We start from the raw sequence: 12,682 nt of genomic DNA on the forward strand, positions 1-12,682 counted from the left end.
AAATTTTTATTTTACGTTTTACGCTCGTGGTTTTTTAGTTTACCGTTTCACATACGTGTATTTTATTAATGGAAAATAATAAGTAACTCATTATTATGAGAGAAAATAATTACAATAATGATAATTTGTAAGAAAATGCTTAAAACTTAGCGTTCTTTTACACCATGCACATGAATATCTTCTCATACAGTTCTTCCAACATCGAAACCTGTATACATTCCACGGCTGTACCTGTGCCATCGAGCCCTTTGGGTTCACCAGATGTTTCTTGTTGTTGGGTACGTCGCTCAAAAAAGTTTTTTTTTTCATACTAACCACTGGCCTCATCGTTTTAAAACAAATTAATGGTGAGTTTGGAGCGAGAAACCGAAAATCCCTTTTTGAAGCCCAACATGTGCTTGTGACAGGATTGAAATCTCTGACCAAGTCTAAAGATATCTGAAAGATGTTTTCTTTTCCACCGGCCGGAGTGGCCGTGCGGTTCTAGGCGCTACAGTCTGGAACCGAGCGACCATTACGGTCGCAGGTTCGAATCCTGCCTCGGGCATGGATATGTGTGATGTCCTTAGGTTAGTTAGGTTTAATTAGTTCTAAGTTCTAGGCGACTGATGACCTCAGAAGTTAAGTCGCATAGTGCTCAGAGCCATTTGAACCATTTTTGTTTTCCAGTGAGAGAAAAATAGCTGTATTATTGTTATATTCTAGGATATGTTATCAGTTTTTTATATGAAAAACATTTTTATATATCACCTTTTCGAAGATATTTCCTCTAAATTTAAGATGCCAAACAACCTTTCGTGATATGTTTTACCCATTAAATGTTAAATTGACCACAAATAGAAAAATACTTATTGCATTATTTTGCCCATCCTCAGTTCCGCCAAGTTTCATCAGCATCATTTAGTGACAGTTGTGAATGTTCTCTTATAAATCGAGGGACTACAGAACGATTTCTGCGCCCGTCTGGCTGCCTGATCAAAGAACAACCTCAGAGTTTTCGCACGATTGTTGTCACGTCCGTCGAAAGAAATGCTGAATCTGTAAGGAAACACAGGAATAGCACCCACTGTGACAGCCTCTCTCGTGTCTTACGTACTGAGTTGGCGACTGAGGGCTAATCACATAACATGGTGGTAATAGTGCAGAGAGAAAGTAAGACACAGAACATACGAAGGCGTTAACGGTACGAATACGCTTGATGTAGACAAGTAATTAGGGTTGCCATAAGTTCTGGAAATATGGGACATCAGGGCGTATCAGGGAATTTCAGATGTGACAGGGAAATGCGGGGGAACTTTGATAAAACACTGGAAAATCTCGTTTCTAGCGCAATGGACGGAATACTTTGCCTTCTGTTCTTGCAGATGTTGTGTCTGTAGTAGTTAAGCCTGAAGTATTTTCTGCTGAGAAATCGGTATGTGATACAAAACTTGATGATGAAGGTAGCCTTATTCCTGCCAAAGAAATTATCTTAGGTCGTGCTACACCTCCTCAGCTGAGAAATGTAGAAGTGCATGTCAAAGCTGTTTTCGTTTTCAGGATTGAGTGCAGATATTTTGTGATGTAAATGTGCTCAAACGTGCTTCTAAAGTCACCTCTGAGGCATAGCATTTGTAGATACATAATCTTTTGCATTCCATTTGTGATAAATAGTAGCCGAAGACTAACAAGAGCAGAATCTCAAATGCTTTGCAGTGAATTGCCTGATTGTTAAGGACTGTATTAAAGTTGAGAAATAATTCGTGCAACTTCTTGGTAGGCAAGAAATTTTGGATCTCTTCGCATGCTACAAGAAAAGTGAGACGAGGTTCGATCACGTTTGAAGAGGCTTATTGGACGGTGATGCAAGCTGTCAGCACTTGTACAGCCCTCTTCAAAAGATTCTCATTCTGTGCCATGGTCAAGGTCTCAGTAGAGCAAGGTTTCTCCATTAACAAAGATTGTTTGATAGTCAACCAAGAAAACAAGACATTGGTAGTCGTACGTCAATTATATGGCGACCTCAAATCGACTAGCGGTGTCTTAAATATTGACGTTAACAAGAAAACGATTCTGGACTGTCGCAGTGCTCGACATCGGTGTGGCGAGGCTTTTTAAGCAGAAGCAATGTGAAGAAGATGAAGCCGAGACAGCTAGACGGAAGAGGTCCATTGTTCAGAAAGTTAATGACGTCGAGGTCGAAAAGTCATGGACACCGGCCGAAATGGCCACTGAACCAACTGGAATTGACGAAGAGATTTTTTCTCTCACAAAGGAGTTTTGACTGGTTTTCATTGATTGACTTTAATTTTTTGTTTGACTTTTTATTGTCTGACAAAACACTGAGTACTATTTGGCAAAGAAAATGTACTTCAGTGCTGTCGTTCTTACTTCTGAAACTTCAGTTTTACTGTGTACAACATATTCCTTTCATGTGTTTTGTCCGTTCTGACGCATTATCTCGTCTGGGAGAAGGAGCAAAAACTTACTATTAATACAAAGTTCAAATAAACTTTTAGTAAACACAGAAGTTCTTTGAGTAAAAATAGTTTTTATTTAGACTACTTACCTGATTACTTCCCCTTAAAGTCTCAAAATTAGTCAGGGAAAAATGCTAAAGCTGTATCTGAAAACTAGGGAATTGTTAGGGAATATCACTTTGGGAAACTTTATTGCAACCCTGTTGACGAACCTGAAACGTGTGCAGTCTTTCAGTGTAGTAATGGCCGGAGAGACGAGTAGCCTTAAATTAAATTAGTCAGAAGCGGTATCGAGTTTCAAAAACAGAAATCTGGGCAGGTAGTTTTCAGTGCAAGATGGTTTATCAATAAATATTTGTTCCATAAATTTTTCTGTTTTTCTTCTGGTGGGTCTTCACGTTTTTCATTCTTCTGCTGTTAAATACTAACAGCTGTGTGTTTAATGAATCGCCACATGTAGTTGCATTCATTCAGATGGAATAATTAATGTACGATTTACTTTCCACCCAGGCCAAGCGTTCTGAGAAGTACCAGACACTTTTCCTATTTCATTGAAAATACATACACTCCTGGAAATGGAAAAAAGAACACATTGACACTGGTGTGTCAGACCCACCATACTTGCTCCGGACACTGCGAGAGGGCTGTACAAGCAATGATCACACGCACGGCACAGCGGACACACCAGGAACCGCGGTGTTGGCCGTCGAATGGCGCTAGCTGCGCAGCATTTGTACACCGCCGCCGTCAGTGTCAGCCAGTTTGCCGTGGCATACGGAGCTCCATCGCAGTCTTTAACACTGGTAGCATGCCGCGACAGCGTGGACATGAACCGTATGTGCAGTTGACGGACTTTGAGCGAGGGCGTATAGTGGGCATGCGGGAGGCCGGGTGGACGTACCGCCGAATTGCTCAACACGTGGGGCGTGAGGTCTCCACAGTACATCGATGTTGTCGCCAGTGGTCGGCGGAAGGTGCACATGCCCGTCGACCTGGGACAGGACCGTAGCGACGCACGGATGCACGCCAAGACCGTAGGATCCTACGCAGTGACGTAGGGGACCGCACCGCCACTTCCCAGCAAATTAGGGACACTATTGCTCCTGGGGTATCGGCGAGGACCATTCGCAACTGTCTCCATGAAGCTGGGCTACGGTCCCGCACACCGTTAGGCCGTCTTCCGCTCACGCCCCAACATCGTGCAGCCCGCCTCCAGTGGTGTCGCGACAGGCGTGAATGGAGGGACGAATGGAGACGTGTCGTCTTCAGCGATGAGAGTCGCTTCTGCCTTGGTGCCAATGATGGTCGTATGCGTGTTTGGCGCCGTGCAGGTGAGCGCCACAATCAGGACTGCATACGACCGAGGCACACAGGGCCAACACCCGGCATCATGGTGTGGGGAGCGATCTCCTACACTGGCCGTACACCACTGGTGATCGTCGAGGGGACACTGAATAGTGCACGGTACATCCAAACCGTCATCGAACCCATCGTTCTACCATTCCTAGACCGGCAAGGGAACTTGCTGTTCCAACAGGACCATGCACGTCCGCATGTATCCCGTGCCACCCAACGTGCTCTAGAAAGTGTAAGTCAACTACCCTGGCCAGCAAGATCTCCGGATCTGTCCCCCACTGAGCATGTTTGGGACTGGATGAAGCGTCGTCTCACGCGGTCTGCACGTCCAGCACGAACGCTGATCCAACTGAGGTGCCAGGTGGAAATGGCATGGCAAGCCGTTCCACAGGACTACATCCAGCATCTCTAAAATCGTCTCCATGGGAGAATAGCAGCCTGCATTGCTGCGAAAGGTGGATATACACTGTACTAGTGCCGACATTGTGCATGCTCTGTTGCCTGTGTCTATGTGCCTGTGGTTCTGTCAGTGTGATCATGTGATGTATCTGACCCCAGGAATGTGTCAATAAAGTTTCCCCTTCCTGGGACAATGAATTCACGGTGTTCTTATTTCAATTTCCAGGAGTGTATTAATATTGCATTTGTTTCTTTCAATGTTTGTGATTATACAGGGTGTTACAAAAAGGTACGGCCAAACTTTCAGGAAACATTCCTCACACACAAATAAAGAAAAGATGTTATGTGGACATGTGTCCCGAAACGCTTAATTTCCATGTTATAGCTCATTTTAGTTTCGTCAGTATGTACTGTACTTCCTCGATTCACCGCCAGTTGGCCCAATTGAAGGAAGGTAATGTTGACTTCAGTGCTTGTGATGACATGCGACTCATTGCTCTACAGTATTAGCATAAAGCACATCAGTACGTAGCATCAACAGGTTAGTGTTCATCAAGAACGTGGTTTTGCAGTCAGTGCAATGTTTACAAATGCGGAGTTGGCAGATGCCCATTTGATGTATGGATTAGCACAGGGCAATAGCCGTGGCGCGGTACGTTTGTATCGAGACAGGTTTCCAGAACGAAGATGTCCCGACAGGAAGACGTTCAAAGCAATTGATCGGCGTGTTAGGGAGCACGGAACATTCCAGCCTATGACTCGCGACTAGGGAAGACCTATAACGACGAGGACACCTGCAATGGCCGAGGCAATTATTCGTGCAGTTGACGGTAACCCTAATGTCAGCGTCAGAGAAGTTGCTGCTGTACAAGGTAACGTTGACCACGTCACTGTATGGAGAGTGCTACAGGAGAACCAGTTGTTTCCGTACCATGTGCAGCGTCTGCAGGCACTATCAGCAGCTGATTGGACTCCACAGGTACACTTCTGCGAATGGTTCATCCAACAATGTGTCAATCCTCATTTCAGTGCAAATGTTCTCTTTACGGATGAGGCTTCATTCCAACGTGATCAAATTGTAAATTTTCAAAGTCAACATTTGTGGGCTGACGAGAATCCGCACGCAATTGTGTAATCACGTCAAATGGTTCAAATGGCTCTGAGCACTATGGGACTCAACTTCTGAGGTCATTAGTCCCCTAGAACTTAGAACTAGTTAAACCTAACTAACCTAAGGACATCACACACATCCATGCCCGAGGCAGGACTCGAACCTGCGACCGTAGCGGTCTCGCTGTTCCAGACTGCAGCGCCCAGAACAACACGGCCACTTCGGCCGGCGTAATCACGTCATCAACAAAGATTTTCTGTGAACGTTAGGGCAGGCATTGTTGGTGATGTCTTGATTGGGCCCCATGTTCTTCCACCTACGCTCAATGCAGCAAGTTATCATGATTTCATACGGGATACTCTACCTGCGCTGCTAGAACATGTGCCTTTACAAGTACGACACAACATGTGGTTCATGCACGATGGAGCTCCTGCACATTTCAGTCGAAGTGTTCGTACGCTTCTCAACAGATTCGGTGACCGATGGATTGGTAGAGGTGGACCAATTCCATGGCCTCCACGCTCTCCTGACCTCAACCATCTTGACTTTAATTTATAAGGGCATTTGAAAGCTCCTGTCTACGCAACCCTAGTACCAAATGTAGAGACTCTTCGTGCTCATATTGAGGACGGCTGTGATACAATACGCCATTCTCCAGGGCTGCACCAGCGCATCAGGGATTCCATGCGACGGAGGGTGGATGCATGTATCCTCACTAATGGAGATCATTTTGAACATTTCCTGTAACAAAGTGTTTGAAGTCACGCTGGTACGTTCTGTTGCTGTGTGTTTCCATTCCATGATTAATGTGTTTTGAAGAGAAGTAATAAAATGAGCTCTAACATGGAAAGTAAGCGTTTCCGGACACATGTCCACATAACATATTTTCTTTCTTTTTGTGTGAAGAATGTTTCCTGAAAGTTTGGCCGTACCTTTTTGTAACACCCTGTATATTAGCTACTTTTCCCCAACTCTACGAAAGTAATCATTCTTTTTTTATCGTCAGTGTTCTGGTGCTCGCCAATCGTTAAAATGGCCGATAGGACGGGAAGAGTTAAATGAAATTACGGAGGCATATAAATAGGCGTTTTCCCCTAGAGCCATCGGCTTGCGTGGTGTGTACGTAGATGTAGATGTAGGTACATTACGAGTGCATAACTTTTAATCAGTAAAGCATGCCACTACATACAGAACAATACATAACTAAACGTAAAACAATCCAGTGAAGCGAGAGATACTGTCACACTTACACAAAGTTTGACTATGATCTTTCTGATGACCCGGCCGGGATGGCCGTGCGGTTCTAGGCGCTACAATCTGGAACCGCGCGACCGCTATGGTCGCAGGTTCTAATCCTGCCTCGGGCATGGATGTGTGTGATGTCCTTAGGTTAGTTAGGTTTAAGTAGTTCTAAGTTCTAGGCGACTCATGACCTCAGCTGTTAAGTCCCATGGCGCTCAGAGCCATTTGAACCATTTCTTTCTGATGACACTCGCTACTAATCTGCAATCCTTCTGTTCCTTAGTTATCCGATATGTCTTATTTCCCATTACTTATATTTAATATAGTTAATAATTACAGAGAAAAATAAGTATTGCTCTAATACAACATTCTCTTTAAATACAGAAGCAAAATTATTTGAGTCCTCCCTACCATCTAAGCACTAGTTTTGAAAATGCATTATTGTTACGTGTAACAAGCTATATTAGACTGGTCAAGCCGCTACGTTCCGGCTGTACACCAGAACTCTGATACTGCAAATAAATGAAAAACTATTAGAGAATTTCTACTACCTCATTTCCATTTTTCTGCACTCCTGAGTCAGGTCTACGAGCAGACCTAATATCAAGTTTATGTCCCACTTAGAAACGTTCTGTCTTTCTTATTACATAAACCTGGGATACAACTGTCTTAGGGTGTCCCTATAAAAGTTACATAAAGTGAGGAAGGATAGGGGAGGGTAAAGGAAAAAATTGTCTCCAGATAGTATCAAGAACCCAGTAGCAGCTGCTTAAGCGGGGAACGACAAAACGGAATTTCACGCATTGTAAATTCTCATAGTATTAGCACAGGGAAGCAAGCAGCGATTAGTGGCTCCCGTTTGAATACATAAGATCCCACAACGGCGCTGCAGGTCCATATCGCTGTTACGATACCATACACGGGATGTCCCTCCTAATACACGTCAGGGGCATTTTCTCTGGCGTTTCCGCAGATATTTGCAATTTCATTTCTGCGGTATGTGGCCGCAGTCAGCCCAGACAAATACTGTTCAAGTCTTTCATGCGTCGCTGAGTGTCGACGGAAAGCGTCGTTACGTTTCCCGTTACGAACAAAACGCATTTCAAAACACGGTCGAAAATTAATCTACTGCGATATTCGTTTTATCGATATGTATTAATAGTGACACTAAAACTCGACGTACAATCAATGATCCTGCACCGTCCTGGCCTGAGCTGAGTGCTACTGACATGCAGCAGCGCTGGTCAGTCGCTGCTTGAGTCCTGATTAGTATTCGTGTTTTCCTGTCCCTTTTAATACAGATCGATCAAACGAATGTCGCACCTGATCAATTCGGGACCGCTTAATCGAATGGGCACGTAAAATTCCGCTTTAAAATTGGTTTTGTTCGCAACGGGAAACAAACTTATTCTTTCCGTCGACAGTAACGAGGGAAATTCCACGTCGCAGCCCCCTCAGATGACCCATGTGGTAGCCCGTCAAAAACTGGACAAGGATGAAGCATGAAAACAGGGAAAGCGGTGTACTGAACTGTGAAAAAAGAAACGAAATCGAAACAGCCAACGGTACAAGCTCAAGATCTGCAACACGTGTGTTAACGAGCATTACGCTCTCATTTAAAAATATGGCCGAAAGAGTCAGTCTACAGGAATTGTGAAACGAACCCTGTCGTCCAGGACGGCGTGTCACAAAGGGCTTAGATTCATCACGAGATGGGGAAACTCACAGGCATCTATCGTCTATTGAGGCCTAAGCGCTGTAGTGTGCGAGTGAGACAGACGAGAACCTACGTCATAGACAAAACCCAATAGAAGCCATTTGTGGCCAAGGAGACGTAGCAGTGTTAAATATGGCGGACCTAAGATCGGCCATAAAGGGAAACATTTATGAAAACGTGAATGTAAGCTTTCCCGGCGTATACAGCTGGCGAAGAGTTCTCGGGCTTCCAGCCGGGTGGCGGTGTCTTCAAACAGCGACGTTTCGACGAGTGACATACTCTTCGCCAGAAGATGATGAGTATGTCACTCGTCGAAACGTCGCTGTTTGAAGACACCGCCACCCGGCTGGAAGCCCGAGAACTCTTCGCCATTTATGAAAACTATTTAATTCTGTAGTAATGCAGTTAATCAGGCCACAGTAGTTTTAATCTGCCATTCTCCATAAATTTTCATGGTGATCCCAATAAAACTTGAATACTGATCAGTTTAGGATTTACTGTTAAAGTGAAGTTAACAAGTTTTGTAACAAAGACCTGAATGCTAAAATCTGAACGCTTTGATCGACCTTCACGATCGACATTTCATATAAAAGAGCATGATTAAAATGACAAGCGTTGTAAATTTCAACTCTGTGACTTTATTTGTTTAAAAGATATAGTAAATTTAAATTATCAGTGTTTACAGTTAAGCATCAGATCATCATTTCCTCCACACAAAACACATTGAACGATGACAGCATGACACCTTATTGAATCATTAGGTAATAGAATTTTGTTGTAAAGTTTAGTGCATAATACTTACTTTGTTCTTTATTTATTTATCAGAAAGTACATCGGTGCAAGGCTACTGGCCATGACATTCAAAATTAAGAAGGAAGTTATATTGGTTTTATTTACAACAATTTAACGTTTATTATGTAATGGATATTATTGTTACTTTATTTAGAACGTGAAAGTGGACAAGCTTTGATTATTTAAATATGTTAAAATGTAAAATAATGTAGAATAATCCGTAGCCAATCAGATGGACGGCCTCAGGAAATGGAACTGCCCTAGTCAGTTGAGCGAAGATTTGTGCGGGAAAACGCGGCCGGGGACGGGAAGAGAGGCAGTGCTGGTGCAGACGCGAAAGCGGACAGTTCTGCCCGAGACACCAAAGGGGACAGTTCGGCTGGAGACACCAAAGGGTGGACGGGCGATATAAAAAACAAATGGTTCAAATGGCTCTGAGCACTATGGGACTTAATTGCTGAGGTCATCAGTCCCCTAGAACTTAGATCTACTTAAACCTAACTAACCTAAGGACATCACACACATCCATGCCCGAGGCAGGATTCGAACCTGCGACCGTAGCGGTCGCGCGCTTCCAGACTGTAGAACCTAGAACCGCTCGGCCACCCCGGCCGGCGGGCGATATCACATCTCATTTAAAACATGATAAAGTAACAACACTTGCTGCTACTTACTGCAAATGACCATCACCTCAAAGGAAACAGTGTTACCAGAACTTGGTGGTACTCGTCGCTATACCCTTAAACCAAATGAACACAGCCCTTATTAGTGCCTGTGATGTGGATATTGACGGCGGCACTCGTGACCAAGATGAAAATAATGTTCTCCGATTCTGTGAGCAAAACCATCTAGATCGATTAGTAAATTTATTAATTTGTTACACCGTTTCGGATACTGCCGTCGTCAGACTCCTGCGATTAAGATTAACGGAACATAAAGAACGACAAGTGTTTGTTATACGACATCAAACTATGGAAGAGGAAAAATTAAAATCAAAAACATTTGAAAAAGGGTGGAAATGCAAAACAACGTTGAGTGTCAGTACTAAAAACGTATGACTTAACTTTTCTTTTAAATTTCAACGTATCGTGCCCTACTCTAGGGCCATCTAGAGCTTACATTTTTTGTATGAATTTTTGACCCAAGTTGTTGTTGGTACCCCGATTAGATCTTTAATACAGATACTCAAGTTCTAAGCTTTTTGTTGAGGGAACTTCCCCAAAAATTTTTAATTTTCCATCTTTTGCCCCTTGATGTGTAAGAAACGCCTGACGCTCTTCATAGTCCTTTAACCTTAATACAGGCATCTGATGATAACATTGGCAAATAAAGAAATTTATTAAGAAGTCTAGGCGCTTCTATTCATAAAATATTCATAATGATCGCGGATTTATACAGGAAATTTGTTCCCTTTCTTAACGAAAAGTTCTTGTGGTATACGTTTTATAAACTGTCTGTAGGATGTAACTCCAAGTTGTCAATACAACATTACAGTTCTAGTGCTCCAAAGGTATCAGTAATAAAAGCATAATCTTAATATAACAGGTTTTTGTAATAATGGTGTTACACTCACTGCAGGTTGCTCCCTACGTTGAACCACTACGGTGCACGTGAACTCATGAAATGTTCCACAATAAAATCTGTGCTGCATCAAATTGACTTGAGAAAGATATCTCACAAATTTTTGTATTTTCACAGTTAATACTTATGCTCGGATTTCTCCTGCCTTAGCAACAGAGAACTCGTCAGTGCTGCCAGATGTAAAATAAAAAATAAAAAATAAAAAATAAAACTTTGCTCACACAACAGTAGTAAAACATTGATTAATTTCTCATTACAGTTACCCATTCGTTCATAATTGGAAGGATAGACCATTATATTATATTCGTCTAAGTTAAAATATTATCTAAAAGACATATAATCTTTTGTTTCCTGATAAACTGCAGTCTTATTCACACTCAGGATTACAGCTTATTTTAACAAATTCATTTTCCCGTCCACATTACTCCTCTTATAAATTTCCATCAGGAACGAGTACAAAATCATACTCATGACGCACTAATAATAACCATATTAGTTATCGCGAACAATTGTTTCCATGTATCTATGTTCCGAGAGTAGAGTTTGCTCCACGTCAGAAATTTCCGCTTACATATCATAATTTTCGCCGTCAAGTGCCGTTCTCTATTAGCGCAAACCACCACCATAACGCCTGCGTTTGTTTCACTGGATTGTTCGCAGAGCACACTCCACACGCTGCGGCACTGAAATCAGTTAAAATTAAACAGAATAATTAGTTAAATAAAAATCAACTTTTAATATACCACTAAAAACATGGATCACAAAATGTTAGAAGCAGTCACAATCAAACTACAGTAGACCATTACAAACAGTATTGTAAGGTGCTTAAAAATGTTATTAGCAAGGCAAAAAGTATGTGGTATGCAAATAGAAGATCTAATTAACAGGATAAAATTAAACCCATATGGTCAGTTGTGAAGGAAGTGTCTGGTCAGCAGCACAAGGTTGATGATATAAAGTTAGTTCGCAGTAATAATATTTCTGTTACTAATAAATCAGATATATGTACAGTATTTAACAACCATTTTCTGAGCATTGCTGATGAATTAAATAAAAATTTAGTTTCTACAGGAAATCATATAAATTTCTTAGCAAATGTCTTTCCGCGATTGACGCCTGAAATACTCCTCTGTGCTACAGACAAGAGGGAGACTGAGTCAATAATTAAAACACTGGTTATGATGGAGTGTCTAGTAGAATATTAAAGTACTGTGCTGCACATGTTAGCCCTGTATTTAGCCATATTTGTAATTTTTCCTTTAGGAATGGTCAGTTTACTGAGCGATTAAAGTACTCAGTAGTAAAGCCGCTTTATAAAAAGGGAAAAGGGATAATGAAGATAATTTTAGACCTATTTCTATGCCATCAGTGTTTGCAAAAGTTATCGAAAAGGGTGTGTATGTAAGGTTAATTGATCATTTTATATCACACGATTTGCTATCAAATGTACAGTTCGGCTTCAGAAGTCGTTTGATAACTGAAAATGCTATATCCTCTTTAAGGTACTGGATGGGCTAAACAAAAAGTTTCGAACGCTTGGAGTATTTTTTGATTTAACAAAGACATTTGACTGTGTTGATCTCACAATATTGCTCCAGAAGTTGGACCATTGCGGAATAAGGGGAGTAGCTCACAATTGGTTCACCTCTTACTTTAGCAACAGGCAGCAAAAGGTCATTATTCACAATGTTGATAATGGCTGTGATGTGGGATCTGAGTGGGGTACTGTCAAGTGGGGAGTGCCCCAGGGATCAGTGTTGGGTCCGCTCCTGTTCCTTATTTATATAATTGATATGCCCTCTAGTATTATGGGCAACTAAAATATTTCTGTTTGCTGATGACACTTGGTAGCAAAGGATGTTGTGTGCAACATTGACTCGGTTTCAAATAGTGCAGTACATGACCTCAGTTCATGGCTTGTAGAAAATAAACTAACGTTAAATCACAGTAAGACTCAGTTTTTACAGTTTCTAACACACAATCCAACAAAACCTGATGTTTTAATCTCACAGAACGGGCACATGA

Source organism: Schistocerca piceifrons, chromosome 1, assembly GCF_021461385.2.
Source record: "Schistocerca piceifrons isolate TAMUIC-IGC-003096 chromosome 1, iqSchPice1.1, whole genome shotgun sequence".
NCBI lineage: Eukaryota > Metazoa > Arthropoda > Insecta > Orthoptera > Acrididae > Schistocerca > Schistocerca piceifrons.